The sequence below is a fragment of the Benincasa hispida genome, chromosome 11 (assembly GCF_027475165.1).
Source record: "Benincasa hispida cultivar pf3 chromosome 11, pf3_genome.v1.1, whole genome shotgun sequence".
Classification (NCBI taxonomy): domain Eukaryota; kingdom Viridiplantae; phylum Streptophyta; class Magnoliopsida; order Cucurbitales; family Cucurbitaceae; genus Benincasa; species Benincasa hispida.
In genome coordinates this window covers 89176920-89195561 of record NC_143488.1, presented here as the reverse complement: position 1 = coordinate 89195561, position 18642 = coordinate 89176920, and the positions used below count along the sequence as shown (strand labels likewise).

The window sequence follows — 18642 nt, the reverse complement described above, 5'->3', positions numbered from 1 at the left end:
ACATGTGAGCCGGGGTGTTCAATACAAAAAGAGTTTGTATAAAATCGGACCACGAAATGAGTAGTCTCATTATATGACATCGTTAATAGTATAGACTTACATTTCATCAGGATAACCATAAGTGACATGATTTGAATCTGGAGTGAGTTGTGAACTCCTGCCTATGAAGGCGGTCCTTTGATTTATATGGTTGAGAGTTTCAAGTTCGCGGACTCAATATACCTACATTTTTAGTGATTCCTCTAATTGGAGAGTTGGGAATACAGCTACACAAGACGAAATTCACTCATTCCTTAATGTTGGGGTAAGTAGATAAATTACTCTTTAAGGGTTGATTCTGGGGCTTAAATAATGTGACACCACACCCTCTCTTGGTCCGAGAGGGGTTTGGTCATAGTTAGACTATGACTTATTGTTCAATAGAGGGGCCAGTGGTACTTAAAGAGTTAGATGTAACTACAAGGGCAAAATGGTAATTTTGATCAAACTGTACTTACGAGTAATTTGTAAAGATTCATTGTACTGTTAACTGGTTATATCCAATGGACATAGAAATATATTTGTATTGCAAAGATTGCAACTGTCAATCTTTAGTAGAGTGAACGACAGTTAATGGATGTTGAATAATTTAATTAAAAGAGTTTAATTAATTATTCAAGTACCATTGGAGTTTCAATCTATAGGTTCATAAAGTCTCTTCGGTAGCTCAACTGGGATAGTTGAGAATTAATTTTAGATTAATTAGAATTGTTCAAATTAATTGATGGAGCTAATTATATATGATATAATAATTTAAGTTAAATATATATAATATAATTAATATGATGGATTTGATACATTATGATATATAGTTTATTTTGAGAGGAAATAAATATTTGAATATGACTCAAATATAAATTTATATGATTTGATTCATATAAAACCTATAGGTTAAAATTTAATATGAATTAGATTTATATTAAACACTATAGATTTTATGAGAGATTAATAATCTTATGTTATATTTGATGTAACATAAAGTTATATATATATATATATATATATATATATATTAATCGTTAATATATGTATAATTAGTTATATATTTATATATATATGTTGATATATAATATATAATTTTATATTTTATTTTAAAATAAAAGTGAAAGGGAGTTATGTAACTCCTTCCCCCCCTAAAGTTTCTCTTTTTGACCGTGGATTGTGGGAAGTTGGGAAAAAGATTTGTCTTCTTCCTCATCCTGCATGCAGAACAGTGTGTTCCAAAAATGATTTGCTCTTGTAAAATCTCCTATAAAAAAGATTATCCTATCCTTCTTCCCAAAAATTTGCACAAAACCCCATACACTATTGTGAATTCTCACCTCTAAAGGAAAATACTTAGGTAATTCTTGTAGTTGTGTACATTTTTTTGGCTTTTGGGAATTGCTACTTTTGGGATTCGAGAACCAAGGAAGTTGAAGAGTTTGTGCTATTTCAAGAGGAATTCATGGAGAATCTTGTCTTCAAGAGATTGGTTTTTCGAGACCCTATTATTCTTTTCACTGTATTATTTTGAAAAGCATGCTATAAAATTAAATTTCTTTTAGAATGCATAACTAGATTTTCTATAATTTTAATTTTTCATGAAATTAAAACTAGGGACCAATCCTCACTTTTGCATCAGACTTCATAGTCCTTCATTATGAGCATGCGTAAGTGATATGAGGTAATAAAAGGTCACTTAGACATCATAGATTAAATCCAGTATTAAAGTTATACCCGCATAAACACCTAGACTTAGGTTGTTTTAATTAGCCAGAATATATCTCAATAAAAGCATACCTAAACCATCTAGAATACTTCAGTGGAAGATTAATTGCATATATGATATATTATTTTTAGCTCTCATGTTCCTAAGAATTCAAACAGTGAGATTCATGCTCAACTTTGTATCATTTTTAGGCAATCACTCCATTCCGATTAAGTGTTTACATGGGTCAATAGCAAGGTGAATAGGGGAAGTTGTTCATAGTAAGTGGGAGAAGGAAGTGTATCAACATATCCTACGATCTCTTCCATTAGGTTGCACCGTGAGATTCTTATATTCCACCTGCATGTCATTTTTAGGCGACCACCCATTCGGAGGGTCGTTTCTTAGGGATCGGAACAATGCAAACTCTAGAAATGGATAGAGTCTCTTAAGTCCATCTTCAGCATTATCTATCCCTCAGTAGCTAGTTGATACCGGTCTCTAGGATCTGAAAATGGCGGGTTACACTTACAAGAATTACTAAGTGTTAGTAAGTTCTTGACGAAAGAACGATAAGTAAATGCTATAGGAATAAGAGTTATTCTGGTATTAATATTTAGCCGAGAATGCCTTGATTTAGTGAAGGAGTAATTGGCTGCCCCTCGTAGTGGTTATTCTGGCTCACTGAAGTATCGTTGCAAATTAATGAGATATGGGTATTTTATTACTTTTGCTAAAAGTTGATTGGATTTAACAACATTTCACTAATAGAATTTTTTTAATTTTTTAGCATGTCAAACTCAATAATTCAATTACTCGCTTCAGATAAGTTTAACAATGACAATTACTCAACATGGAAATCAAATATAAATATGATACTAGTAATTGATGATCTGAGGTTCGTTTTAACAGAGGAATGTCCTCTAGTTCCCAGCTTATCAGCAAACCAAAATGTTTCAGTTGCCTATGACAGATGGGTAAGGGAAAATGAAAAGGTCTGAGCCTATATTTTAGCAAGCATATCTGATGTCTTGACTAAAAAACACAAGAGCATGGTCACTGCGAAGTTGATCATGGATTCATTGTAGGCAATGTTTGAACAACTGTCCGTATCTGTCAGGCTTGTTGCTCTTAAATATGTTTACAACACCTGCATGAAGGAAGGAACCTCTATTAAAGAACATGTTCTAGATATGATAGTTCACTTCAATATGGCGGAGGCAAACGACGTTGTCATAGATGAAAAGAGTCAAGTTAGTTTCATCATGGAATTTGTTCTGAAGAGTTTCCTGCAATTTCGTATAAATGCAATGATGAATAAAATCGAATATAATCTGACAACTCTTTTAAATGAGCTCTAGACTTACCAGTTTCTTATGAAAAATAAGGGACAAGAAGGGGAAGCAGATGTTGTTACCTCTTAATAGTTCCAAAAGGGATCGTCCTTAAGAATAAATTCTAGACCTTCCACTTTACAGAATAAGAGTATTCCAACGAAGAAGAAGGGTAATAGGAAAAGCAAGGCTTCTACAAAATGCAAAGGCAAGGGAAAAATTGTAGACAAAGAAAACTGTTTCCACTACAAAGAAGACAGACATTGGAAAAGAAACTACCCTAAATGGGCTAAGAAGAAAGCTGAAAAGGCAAAACAAGGTAAATACGATTTACTCGTTGTTGAAACATGTTGATGAAGGAAATCAAAACAGAGATCCTTTGATCAGTGGAAGTGGATCGTTCAAAATCCCATTAAGAATAAATACAAAACAATCACAGTCTTAAATGGATACGAACAGATTATGCATAAATAGAAATTACAACACGTTACAAGAAGATACAAAGGATGGAGTATAAGTACCTTTGAAGAACTCTTCTTCAAATATCCCTCGATCAGTTTCCAATGCGTCCAATGCAGCACTCAAACGTAATGAATAGAACACGACCTTAACGAACATCTGAATGAGCCTCGATCCCAATCGAGTCCAACTCGATCCTCGAACTGAATGAGAACACCACCACAAGTGTTACTTTGGTATTCTCAGTGTGAGAATCCAGGAGTTGTGGGCTTTGTATGATCTTGGAATGAGGAAGATTTTAGGTATACGATCGAGTAAGTGGGAGATGAAGACTGTCTATCGTATAGACGATGTACTCGATCGTTTAGAAGATAAAGCCTATCATATAGACTTTGCTACTCGATCGTGTAGCAACGATCACATGAGTAACTATCGTATAGTCAACTTGTAGCTCGATCGTGTATACTCTCAACGCTATCGCTTAGTAAAAACACTTTTTACTTGATAGCCTTTTACGTGAGATTTTTCCGAATGAATCAACTATTAATTTTGGAAAACAATTTTCCTTTTTATCTCACGGTTACCATAAAACTTCTAATAACCTCCCACTCAATTCAATTCGGTTATTAGAGAAAAAGAATTAATTATCATATAATTAATATATTGTAAATAAATATGATAACCAACTTATCATATTATATTTATAACCTATAGTTTTAATATTTCATCATATGAAACATATAAACCATGGTTCTTTTTCTATTTTATAGTATTTAATATAAATCATGTTTATATTAATTCCTCCAATTAATGTATCTAATACTTCATATCAATCATATATAATTGAATTTCCTCTTGTTAATTTGAACACTTCAAACTAACCCAAAATCTTATTCTCAACTTGAACCCATTGAGCTACCAAGGGGACCTCATGGACCTATAGCTTGAAGCTCCAACGGTATGTGAATAACTGACTAAACTCTTTAGTCACGAGATCCACCATCCGTTAACCGTTGATCACTCCACTAAAGACTGACAGTTGCACTCTTCGCACTACAGATTTATTTCTATGTTCATATGACCAATCAATAGTGAGATTACCCTTCACAAATCGCTCGTAAGTATAGTTGGACCAATTTATCGTTTTGCCCCTATAGTTACATCTAACTCCTTAAGTACTACTAATTCCTCAAATGAACAATAAGTCATAGTCCTACTATGACTAAGTCCTCTTTTCCAAAGAGAGGGTGTGGCCACTATATTCAAGACCCGAAATCAGCCCTCAAGGGAGCAATTTATCTACTTACCCCTGCTTCGGGGGTGGAGTGAATTCTGTCTTGTGTAGTTGAGTTCCCAACTCCCCAATCAGACAATCCCCAAAAAGGTAGGCTTGTTGTGTTAGCAATTTGGCCACTCTCACCCATACTAATCAAAGGACTGCCCTCATAGGCAGGAGTTCCCAACTCACTCAGGATTAAGGTCATGTTATCTATGGTTATGTTAGTGAAATGTAAGTCTCAATTATCAACGACGTTATATAAAGAGACTAATCATCTCGTGGTCCGATCTTATACAATACCCCCGCTCGCATGTCTCCACATGAATGGTCAGGATCAGACCATTTGTAGTACTTTACAACACTTGTAGCATCTACAAAGCAGGTCGTATCCGTGATGTCACCAGAATAAGGTATCCCTTCTTTATCCATATACTACAGACAATTTAGGCTATTACTTAAAGCATGATTCACTTGTATGTCTCACATACATGCTTAAGTTACAGGAAATAACCACATATCTTAGTTTATTGGATTTAAGTAAATGCATATAAAATAACATTTATTTTATTAATAAAAACGTGTGTACAAAATGTTTACAAACTATGAGACCACTGAGAGAATTAGGACACCAATCCTAACAATCTCCCACTTGTCCTAATGCCTCGGGAGACTAATGTAAAATACATAAAAAAAAGTACAATATACAATAAAGTAGGGCATACTCTATACCCCAGTATCATCTCCCACTTGCCCTAGACAAGATGTCACATGTCTCGTAGACCCAGACTTTCCAGATGACCTTCGAACACTTTAGCCATGAGAACCTTTGTAAACGGATCAACAATGTTGTGCTCCGACGCGACCTTCGTGACTATCACATCACCGTGATGCACAATCTCCCTGATTAAATGTTACTTTCGTTTAATATGTTTGCCTCTTCGGTGACTCCAAGGTCCCTTAGAATTTTCCACAGCCCCGCTGTTATTACAATAGAGTGTGATCGGAAAAGACATATTTAGAACAACTTCCAAATCTGTAAAGAACTTCCTAAGCCAAATAGCCTCTTTAACAGCTTCACAAGTGGCTACGTATTCGACTTCCATAGTGGAATCCGCGATGCATCCTTGCTTGATGCTTGGCCAAATTATAGCCCCTTCATTCATAATGAACACTGACCCGATGTCGATTTTCGAGAATCTCTATCAGTCTGAAAGTCAGAGTCTGTGTATCCTGTAAGGATCAATTCCTTATCTTCATACACGAGCATATAGTCTCTCGTTCTCCAAAGATACTTGAGAATCGTTTTGACCGCCGTCCAGTGATCTAATCCTGGATTGGACTGATATCGGCTGACAATCCCTACTGCATAACAAATGTCAGGTCTAGTACATAACATTGCATACATGAGGCTTCCAACAGCCGAAGCCTAGGGATTCTGTCTCCTGTCCTTAACCTCTAAAGGGTAATAAACCCCTCTTGGAATCCTGCATCGAGTACCTAATCAACATCTTGTCAATGTACGATGCCTGAGACAAGGCCAACCTCTTATTCTTACGATCTCGAATAATCTGGATCCCTAGAACAAACTGCGCCTCTCCCAAATCTTTCATTTGGAATTAGGCGGCCAACCATTTCTTAATGTCAGTCAGAAAACCTACATCATTCTCAATGAATAGGATATCATCCACATACAACACCAGGAAAGCTATTGAGATGTTGATGATTTTCTTGTAAACACAAGGCTCATCAACATTTTGATCAAAGCCAAGTGATTTGATCGCACTATTGATAACGGGCAGAAATGCATGCTATCATAGTGCTAAGTTCTTAAACAATGTTGGATTGCGTTGATGAAATATGTTAATTTGCATCCATTAGGCATCGATTTCATAATATTGCGGTTGCATGCATTCATCGCATTAGAATAGTTTATTTTTGTATTTTTGTGCAGAATATGCGTTGATGCAATGCAAGAATTGCGATCATAGGAAATCATTGGTCGAGCACAACTTCACCGCAAGGCTTTGCGATGATTGTGTTCACAAACATTCACCCAAGAAGAATCACTATAACTTGGTCAGCGCAGCATGGTGGGCGCATCTGGGTGAAAGGCTAATTAATCGCGATGGGAACGAAAGTTGATGACAGTCGAATCCGAATTAAGTTGACAGCCGATAACGATCACAAGTACACTCAGTTTTTTTATGACAATTATTTGGCGCATCAGTCAAGAATTAAAGCCGTCCCATCTGTACAACCATGAAAGAGAAGCCGCCTTTCACCATGGATGCTCTATAAATACCAAGAGCGTTCTTCAGAAAAGCGGCTGATCAGTTCACCATTCTTTAGCTCGAAGTTCATACGTACATCTTTGTTCATAGTTTTCTTTCATTTTGAGGTGGAGAAAAAGAAGAGTGGTGGCACTAGAGATCGCTCAGGGCAACTCGAGAGATAACCTTGAGGCGAAGAAGTAGAGAGCGGGCCGATTCTCGCGAGAGCAAGATTATCTTTTGAACACGAGTAGACAACAGTGTAAAAGCCTGGGCAGCTAGAGATTTCTACCAGGCCCTAGATTCTATACTTGCATTGTTATTTTGTACTTCATCTTTATATTTATACAATAGAGGTTCTATTTCTACATCTGTTCACACTCTCGGCATGCATGAGTAGCTAAACTAGCCGAATGGGTTGAGAAGAACTAAGCTAACATGACCTAGGAAGTTCATTGCTCGCGATTGTCTTGTTTTATGCTGTGTAAAATACCCTTTAGAGTTACTCGAGAGAGAGTTTAAAGAAAGAACCTAATGACTCGAGAGAGCTAGGTTAGAATCTGGACTCAAAAGAGCAAGATTAGAACTACATAAACAAGAGATAGGGACTTAGAGATGAGCTCTGTTTGTCAACCTGCATCGCATGCATCCTAGAGATAGGAATGATATTATGTGGTCGCCTTATTTGTGTATGTGTTATTCTGTCATTGCATAAGTAAGAATAGAGGCTTATTAATAAAGCTGACTTTATGTCTTTAACTTTAAGCATGTGGACAAATATGAATATGAATGAATGAACAAATATATGCGTTAAAGAGAATTTTATGTGATACTACGTCTAAATATATGCGTTATTAATGCTATGCCCATAGTATGCAATAGAGCTAAACTTTTATCAGGTTGGGAACATTTTTGAGGTTTTCCCTTGCGCTGACATTGAAGTTTTGTATAAACTATTTTTATTTTTTTTTTTTGAAATGAAAATGAACGCATTTTCTTGAAGATCGCATATTCTTGATCTTATCTGCTCAGACCTTCCCCACTCCCAAATTTAAAGACGAGCAAGGTCCTCATTGCGTTGTTTGGATAGACTAGACATAAATTTCAAAAAGAAGGTTTTAGCAGAACTTTGAAAGATAAAACTAAAGCACTGCTAAACAAAGAATTAACTAAGTGTTAGTCAGAATTTACAAAGTATGGGAAATGTTTCTAAGTAAAAACATATTATACATCATGTCAATGCAACGAATAACACAAAAAAATAAAAGGTCAGAACATCGCAAATATTGTCAAAGGATGATAAAGAAAAAGGCATAGATAAAAAGGAGTGAATATGTACTCATTTGTATTGAATATTAACAAAGTATACAAATAATTAAAAATTAACGCAATACAAAATTGTTGCCTGTACAATGAATCAAAGAATTTAATGAAATAATGAATTGAATAAAACAAAATATATTGCAGAATGGCCGCATGAAAAGAAAATAGAATGTCAGGATTATTGCTGAGGAGCCAGAGGGTCTAGAGGAGGGTTTCACGGTGATGCAAAAGATGTTTCTTCAAACATCAAATGTTGCCTGAGATGCGGGGGAACCAATGGACCATGAAGGTATGCTGTGAGAAAGTTAAAGTATTCATGGTTGCGTTGCGCAAGTTGTCTTTGGTGGCAGTTGATCGTGTGAGTGTTGCGATGTATATTGATCAACGCTTCCCTTGATGTGGCAACACTACACTGAATACTATCAACTTGTTCCATGACTGCATCAAACTGCTGGTCGAAGTAGGCTTGTTGTTGATTGAAGAGTTGTTACTGTTGGAAGAGAAGTTATTGTTGTTGGGTCAGAAGTGACCGCATTTCTGCTAACTCAGCAGCCAGGGAGGTTATGGAGGGTTTTGCCTATGATGTCTCGCCAGCATCATTCTAGGGTTGGGCAGAGGTGCCTTCACCTAAATCGTATAGGGTCATCAACTTGCGGCGGTGGAATAGAAGGTTGCGGTGATGAGGCTGAGAGTGAAGTTAGGGCTGCTGGGTGAACAGTTGAAGAGTTAGGAACGAGGAGAAGATTGGTAAAGTGTTCATGGAGTGGAGAAGAAGGTTGTGCGAGTGGGCTTGGAGGGCGAATTACCAAGGGCAAAGGGACTAAAGGTTCTGGATCATGCATTGTTGACTCTTAGACCTTTTCTTTTCCTTTGTCTTCTCTACGTGGTCTCTTAGGCTTTGGTCCCTGCAGCATATTGAGGTCGATTGTGGGCCTCTTTAAGGGTAGCTTAAGGCAATGTAGGGAGTCTTTGAGGAGCAACCTCAAGAACTTTATGTTGATGAGGTCGTGGACATCAGGCATAGGCTCTTCATCAACGCCTACGCCCATTGACAAGCACAGACTTGAAACAGTCCACAGAAAGAAGTACTGTCCTTGAATATGCCTCACCAGTGCTCTGAGCTGTCTTGCAATCAACTACCCTACGTCAATCAGTATGCCACGTGCAATGCAATATACGGCCATGACTCGATCTCTTGATACAGTCTTATCATGTGTGGTTGGGATCAGCCGCTTCTTGACCAAGTAGACCCAAAGCCTTCCCTCCAAAAGCAAAGAATTGGATGTCAGGGTGTGGATGCCCTTGAATGAAACCAACCACTTCGTGCCCGGTTGCGTTAATACTTGCAGCGTGTCCTCCATCTGCTGCTCAGTGGGATTAGCAATAATTTTGTTCCCCGGTACATCCGGTTTATCCTTCATTTGGTATATCTCATTGATGTCCCTTGCACTGAAGGACACTGTTTCTCTTTTGAAGGTCACCACATCCCTAGTTCCGTGTAGATTCCCTCTGTAGAAGTCTCTCACTACCTACGGCACAATAATGGCTTGGCATTGGCAAAATGTGTCCCAGCCATGTTCCACAATCACACTTGTGATGAGGTCAGGTAGTGGCATTGGCGCAGGATAGAAGCCCATCTCTATCAGCATGTTATCATTCTCTTTTCTCTTCGATGGACGCTTCCTTCCCAATGCGGGCTCGCTTTTTTTGCAATTGCTTTGCCCTTTTCTTTTGCCAACGCAAGGCAGGTTGCTTGCCTTTGTCTCTTCTCCTGCTCTCTGCATTGTTCCTTCTTCTCGCGTTTTGTGAGCTCTTTACCCTTCTTCTGTAAGTGCCTTCTATTAGCTTCGCGCTTCTTCTCCTTCTCTTCTTCCAATCTCCTCTCCTCTTCTTCCTTCTTCTTTTTCTCTTCCTCTTTCTTCTCTTTCGAACTCTTCTACAAACTGCTCAGAGGCCAGTAACAGACGTTGTTCCTTCTCGTGCCTCTTTATCCCTTCAAGCCTTGCAAGCTCATTATTACTGCGCGTTTCCTTATCTTGCAGTCTTCTTCTACAATTTCCTTATGCCATGATGAGCTTTGTGCGCTCCATTTTCTCTTGTTTCTTCTCCTCTTCTTTTCTCCTTTCCTGTTCTTCTAATGCGATGATTAATCTTTGAGGGTCAAAAGTAGACCCTTACGGTGCATTCTCCCTGCGACGCCACATTAGGGGGTTTCTTCTCCTTCTTTGCCTTCCTCCGTCGCAACCATTTGCATTGTTTCAGGTTGCACCAGCTCCATCAATTGCGTTGTTTTCCCCTGTCCTCCCTTACAGAGTTTGAATCTCCATCCTTTTCCGGGCTCGCAACCCTCTACTTCTTTTCTTTCTCTTTTCTTAGGCGTCTTTCTTCATGCCGGCGCATTCTTATTTCTTCCTTCTCTTTCTTCTTCCTTTCCTTCTTCTCTTCCTCATCTTTGTCATCATCCTTCTTTTCTTTATTCTTTTTCTCCTTACGATGATGAGAAGACTCTGCCTCTCCAGCCTTTCTCCCTTTGTTTTTCTTCTTCTTCTTTTTCTCTTCAACTACTTCTGGTTGCGCTTCCACTACAACCTCATCCATCGTTACTTCAGCCACCGTAATCTCCTCCACTGCAATTTTTGAGGTTCCGTCATAGGTTTCTGCGTTGCCAGTTACCTCAGGAGTCTCTAAGGCCAGAGTGCCTCGTTCTATCTCTTATTCGTTCACCACTGCCTCCGGCATCACCACCTCTTCATTCACCACCACCGCCACCTCCTCCGTAGACAATGGTTGGTTTACAACCCCTGCTTTGGGTAATCCCCTTCCTTACTCCAGATTGCTTAGAATGTTACCAAACACCTCTGTATCATCACGTCTCTTCTTCTCATTCTCAGTTGAGATGGCAGGAGTTGGAACGGTGTGCTCTCAGTGCTTTGCCCCCTCTTGAACTGAGGAGGTCTGACAGCTAAGGGGTTTCTCTGGGTTCTACCGGCAATTCTCGAGATGATTTGGGGTTAGGCAGCAAGTCTGCGACTGGCAGCGAGGAATGCTGCCTCTCGCATGGCGATTTGGTCAGAGGAAAGGGTTGATGGTGAAGCAGAGTGTTAGGAAGCTTGGTTGGCCATGGATGATAAGCTTGGGAGGACTAGAAAAATCACTAAGGTTTTGGGAAGATAAGCAGATGATAAGCTTCGTATGCTGGGTACTAAGGTTTTCAGTTTGCAAAATGAGGTAAAGAGTTCACAGACGGGGAAGGGTTCCTATTTATAGGTTGGGCCGCAGTAGGCCCAACGCAATTTTCGTGGTGACAGGTCTCGAGACTCTTAAAAGGCCCATCGCTCGAACTTCCCTCATTTATGGAATTTCAGAAAAACGTCCTTTCGTCTGCAGAATCATCATTGCTTTGGGATACGAAATGATTGGACTCCTCAAATGACAAAAGAATTTTTTTTAATGTTTTATTCGAATGCACGCAATGTAAAGATTAACGCAATGTATTCACCAATGCAACTGCATCTTCGCAGAGGAAGGGCAACAATGTATGCATCCCCGCAACACACCCCTTAACTAAACACATTTCTGGAGGATCGGGCACACGACATTGATACCAGCACAACACTACCTCAACATAGTGCATTTTGCTAAAGACGGGCAAATGATACACATGCGCGCAACACACCCCTCTATTTCAACGCATGTGAGGTTGATGAACGCAAACCGTATCTTGCTTAGTTCAAGATGCGTCCATTATCGCCTTGCATACTAGATATTGATTGTTTCATTTTATTTATTTTTCATCAACGCAAGTTGCTATAACTTGCGGCAATAAATTTCCCTTTATTTCTCAATCATTCACCATTTAAAGAGTAACACATTAATTACAGAAAAGTTAAAAGAATTAAAGACGGTACAAAAATAAATGCAAAGGAAATAAATGAAGAATTAAATTCATAAAGTCAAGAAACGAATTAAATGAAGAAGTAAAGACAAAATTCACGAATTCAATAAGACAAGAGTTTAAAGAAAGCATTAAACATAGATGTGAGATATGGACCGGAAGATGCGTTTCTTTAAGTGAGCACAATCCACATCCCTACAGGCGGTCCAGCTTGCCTGCCCAATGTCCTAGGGACTTGCTCCTTTCCATTGGATCCCGAGGATTCAGAGTTGTTGGGCAACGTTCCTAGTGCTCTATTTCTCAGCTCAGATGCCAGCTGGCCCATTTGGATCTCCAAGTTTTGAATTGAAGACGCCTGCGCCTGCATTACTACGTCATTTTTGTCCATATATTGTTTAAGCAGGGCCTCCAATGAGCTTTCAAAGGTGTTTAAATATGAGGGTTGCTGGTTATGCGATTTCCTTGGTTGCCCCTGGTTCGAGTTATGGTGAAAAAGAGGATTTCCTCGACTGCCACTTTGGTGGTTGATTGGCCCCCCTTGGTTAGGATTGCCTCCCCAAACGAAGTTAGGATGGCTCCTCCAGCCAGGATTGTAGGTGTTGCTAAAGGGGTTGTTTTGGATAGAGCATACTTGTTGGAGATTCAATGGGAACATTTCTACTACATGAGCCCCTCCACAATTAACGCAACTTATTGCGGCCACTTGAGCCGACGCAGCGGGTTGCACTGATTGTTGGGGGATGGCTCCTTGATTGATTGCCATCGATTGAAGGATGGAGGTCACCGCAGCCATCTGAGCAGCCAACGTGGTCATTGTCTCTGTATGGACAATGGCAGTTTCATTCTTTCTTCGTTCGGCACCTTAGCCTCCATAGCCATCATCAATCCAGTCATCCATGTTCCGTGATATGCGGTCAAGGATGAATTTAGCCTCAGTATACATTTTTTCTATAAAACCTCATGCCGCAGAGACGTCAGCAATAGCCTGCATCGATCTATTCAGGCCATTATAAAAGGCCTCCATCAACACGCAATCGGGTATCTCGATATGCAAGCAGTTCTTTACCAATCTTCAAAATCGCACCTAGGCGATGCTCAAGGTCTCATTGTTCATTTGATCGAAGTTCAGCATGTTCTTTCGTCGCCTTGCGTTGACGGCCGGTGGGAAGAACTTCTTCATGAATCGCTCCACCAGTTGATCCCATGATGTGATCTCGTTTGGCTCCAGTGAGTGAGCCCACCTCTTGGCTTCGTCCCTGAAGGTGTAAAGGAACAAACACAGTCTAATACTCTCTGGGGTAACGCCAGGTAGTGAGAAGTTGCCGCACATTTCGACAAAGCTGGTCAAGTGGGCATGCGGGTCTTCACCTTGCAGACCCCCAAATTGCCCTGCATTTTGGATTATTTGTAGCATGACTGGCTTTATTTCGAACCTTGCATTCTCCTCGACAATAGGCCTCGAAATCCCAGGCAAAAAATCATACAGGTTGAGTGCCGCATAATTCCTCATGGGGATGTTGCGATCAACAGCCAGAAAAACAGGATCCTGCGTTGGCCTAATAGCCTCTTGATTTACTACGGGAACCGCAAGGGTCAGCTTTGAATTCTGGTTCAGCACCAGTACTCATAAATCGTCAAGCTACTTTCTACGTTGAACAGCCAGTACAACGAGATCTGTCCTGCAAAACACCATAAACACACTCAAATAATAAACCGTTAACCACTCCCCGGCAGCGGCGCCATAAACTTGTAATGCAGGTTTTGAACTATGATGCAAGTCCATGCCATAAACTTGATGACATAGATTTTATGCAATGATATGTGATACTACTTCTAGATATGTGTTACTAACGAATGTTCTTGTAGTATGTTGTGCGTTGTCACAAGTTTCCTTGCATTGAAACCAAGTATAATTTCACCACAAGTTTCTCGGTGTGATCCGAGGTTGAACACATGGATTGTTTTAGGTTATTGCGTTATGTTTTTGATATATGCGACCAGGGGTTTTTCAATTTATAAAAGAGTTTTGTGTACAAGTAATGAAACATGCGATAAAGTAAAGTAGGCAGTAAAAATGCGATAATAACATAAATTGCGTTAAAGTAAATTGCGATAAAGTAAATCTAAGCTAAGATGATACAAGATACAGGTTTCCTGATACAAGATACTGAGGTCAAGGCTGGCTGTGAAGATTATGCAAAGATCGTGTAATGTGGTGACAAGTCTTATGTGTGAAGCAGAAACAAAAAAGATAACTAACATAAATAGCACAAGTTCTTTAATTGCGTTAAAGATATAAGTATTATTCCACTTTTCCCTTGGCGTACACCTCTCGGTGATCGGTCATGCTCCCATATCTCTGTGGTGAAACAGGGATGAATGTAATGAACAGAAGGTTGCTTCCATCTCTAGAAGTACTACTCACTTTAGTTAACGCATTCTTTTAACCTTCTCTCGACAGATCAGAATGACATCTTCACTTCTATTCTCACAGGTGAAGATTCCGTCTAGCATGCCTTAGCTAAACGCATTTATCTCTTTAGCACAGATCAAGTTACTCGTTTAATCCATATTAATTACCAAGGTATTAAGAAAACTTCATGGAGAAAACGATTAATGGAGGAACGAAAATAGATAGAGAAGTGGGAATGGAAATGATCGAGACATTCAATAAAACTATTTAACGTCTAATACATGATTTGTGAATGAAGAGATTAAGAAGATGAAATACACTTGATGAAATAGAGTTAGAAACAAATACAAATAAGCACCAACATTTTAGCGCCGATCTGGATAGAGATTTGCTTGCCGACGTGGATGGAGTGAACGGATGGATGAGCTTCCCTCTCAGGCTTGCTCAACCGGTAGCAGGGAACTAAGCACAGAGCTTCACGGCGGGGATCTAGTAGATTCGTACTGAGACTCACCTCTCGGCCTTGTCTCTTCTCTTCCCGGATTTCTTCCGATCAGTACTCAGCTTAGCCTTTCTCTCAATAATCTAGCATCAATTAGCCCTCATATCAAGTATACCCATATCAAGTATATTTTCTCTGAATTCAAGGGGGTATTTATAGGTGAAAAGCTTTGACTCTTGGCTTGTGGACCCCACTTCTTATTATGGAAATTCCGAAGATGGAGGAATAAATATTCCTTCTATTATGCAATCAGACCGTCAAATCTGCACAACGATTAGTTGTACACGTGTCACAATCCTCTGCGTTTGCGTTGCTCAGCTACATCTTTCGATCAGTTGCTCGCATACGGTGTTGTTTTTATTACCGCATGCGGTTGAAACTCAACTCGGGATCAACTCTCGCATTACGCCATCATTGCGTTAATCGTCTCTTCGTTGTTGATTGACGGGCGTAAGGTGACAGAGATGCATTGTTCAATTTTCGTTGAGCCTTGATCGCAAGCGGTGACTTGGTTTCCTGCAAAACAGTAGTAAAAATATCCTCTTCTACCATCTTAATGATGTTAGTGGGTGTAATTACGCTAATTCATAATTATTGTATTTCTGAGCTACTTTTCATACAATCGACGCATATTCCTTCTCTTTTGGCCGCAATATCTAGATAAGGCAGCATAAATAACTTGTATTTCTACAAGTTATCAACTGCTTCACCTTGAAATCTATAAATACCCAATGTTACCAAACCAAAAGGGGCGAAAAAGGAGGCGAGCGAAGTCGAGGGAAGAGAATTCTTGAAAAGAAATTAATTTTCGGAGAGGTCGACAGACTGCCAAAAATAGCATGAAGGAGAGACACCCAACCCTTGTGAAAGCAAGATTCTACAAAGCGGAAAAGAGTTGAAGTGATAAGAGCAGTGTAAAAAGCCACAGGAAGCAAGACATCACTTACTTGGCTTGATACTTCTCACTTCATTTATTGTTTTGTACTCAACACTTTATTTGCTGAAATGAAAACTTCATTTCAATTTATGTTCAGTCTCTCCACACCATGTATGAGTAACTAAATTTGTGAATGGGTTGAGAAGTACTTAGCTAGCATGACTTAAGCTATGCACTTTATGCGATCATCTTGTCTTATGTATGCTTCATCCATCATTTGGAGTACTTGAGACAGCAGTCTAAAGACAGAATCTAGGCTTGAGAGAGTTGGATTAGATCGTATAAGCAAGAGTAGAGACTTAGAAATAAGTTCTATCTGCTACACTCCATACACATCGCATGCATCCTAGAAATAGGAAATGTGGAATTATGCATTAAGAAATGTAGTGCTTAATATTTGTGTATAGCATGATCGAATGACTTGTACAAAATCTTAAGGAATGTTAGCTAAATCTCTTTTCAGCCCCTTCATCACATACTTGTTACAACACCACCCTTTCATCGTTCTGCGTGTAATTCCATCGCATTAGAAAATCTAAATTAAATCACAATCTACTTCTTTATCACCATCGAAATAGAATCAAAGAGACCGTCGCATATTTATTTAGTAATCCCTGCGTTTGACCCTGGACTTACTAGAACCCTAAGAAGGCTTATACTTGGGCTTTGTTAGGAAAACTTGTATGATCATCGCATCCACACGTCCCTACATCACATGATAAATCAACGCATCAAGTTTTTGGCGCCGTTGTCGTGGATTAAGGTATAGATTGCGCTAACATCAAACCTCTTTGATCTTTGCAGCTTTCGACCTTTGTTGTATTGCCATTCCATCTGTAAAGGAAGAAGCAAGCATCGCATGAGTAAAGGACATACTCCTGAGCTCAAGTACGACCCAGAGATTGAAAGAACTTTTCGCAAGAGATAGAGAAACAGACGTAAACGACAAGGAAGAATTCATAGAATGGCTGAAAAACCTGAGGAATAAGTAGCAAATGAAAACAACATAATGGAAAATCCTATCCTACTGGAAAATGATCGCAATAGACCCATCCGGGACTATACGTCACCAAACTTGTATGATTTCTCCCCAGGAATCATGAGACCAGCATTGGATGGATCAAGGTTCGAGATGAAGCCAGTAATGTTACAAATGATACAAATAGCAGGACAGTTCGAAAGATGGCGTGGTGAAGATCCGCACACCTATCTACGAAGCTTCATTGAAATTTGTAACACTTTTGTGTTCCCTAATATTTTCTCAGAAGAGGTTCGACTCACGTTATTTCCATTTTCACTATGTGATAAAGCAAGAAAATGGGCTTACTCTCCAAACCAGGATAGATAATGTCATGGGAGCAAATTGTGGAGAAGTTTATGAAGAAGTATTTCCCTCCCAGGGAGAATGCCAGAAGGAGAAAATTGATCACCAATTTTGAACAAGAAGAAGATGAATCACTCAGTGACGCATGGGCGAGATTCAAGAGACTAGTATGCGCTGCCCACACAATAAATTGTCAAATTGCCTACAGATGGAGATTCTATCATGGACTCAATTTTGCATCGCAGACAATTGCCAATGCGGCAGCAGAAGGAGGTCTGTTGGACAAAACATATGATGAAGCAAAGAATATTCTTGATCGCATCTAAAAAAACCACGAAGATTGGCAAGAAAGTGATCAAAGAACAAAACCCAGAGAAGGTAATGTGAGTAATGGTGCCATCACATCATTACAAAATCAGATGAGTATGATGAGAAACTTATTGCAAGGCATCGCAATAAAAAATTCAGGAACTCGAAATGGGCAAGTCAATGCGATAGAGCAAACAAGCACCAACGGTGTTATATGTGAAGAATCGCATTCTTTCGAGGAATGTCCACGAAATCCTCAATTAGTTTACTTTGCCAAAAACAACCCTTTTTCAAACACTTACAACCCGGGGTGGCGAAATCACCCTAATTTTTCTTGGAAGAATAACCAATAGTAAGGTAGTCAGCCTGTGGCTCAAAGAGAGGGACCGCCAGGGTTTTTCCATAGAACTAATGGATAATAGCAACAGCAAGCTAGCAGCTCTCAAACACCATCCCTATCATCCCTAGAAAACTTGTTGAAGCAATACATCGAAAAGAATGAAACAATCCTTCAAAACCAAACTACATTCATTCGCAATTTGGAAATTAAAATAGGACAAATTGTAGGAGAGCTAAAGAGCAGACCCCAAGGGACATTGCCTAGCTCAACTGAGCTTCCATGCAATCCAGGGAATGCAAGGAAAGAACACTGCCAAGCAGTCACACTAAGAAGTGGAAAGGCGGTGATAGAAGTCAGAAAGAAGCCTAGCAAGACCAAGCCAAAGGAGCAACCTGCGATTGAATCAAAGAAACCTCTATCGTAGACTGAGTCAAAGGAGTCCAAAACTATGGAACCAGAAGATGCGATCACCTCTAAGCCTCCAGACCATGAAACATTGAAAGTATAGCTACCTCCATTTCCTCAAAG

The 18642-nt window shown here is 39.4% G+C and overlaps 1 non-coding gene across 1 annotated transcript; it reads right to left on the bottom strand.

The window, feature by feature from the left end:
• Nucleotides 1-17551: 17551 nt before the first annotated feature.
• LOC120092312 (small nucleolar RNA R71) lies at nucleotides 17552-17657 on the bottom strand. Its single transcript, XR_005486018.2, has one exon. It is a non-coding gene; the product is annotated as a small nucleolar RNA R71 (small nucleolar RNA).
• Nucleotides 17658-18642: the final 985 nt, after the last annotated feature.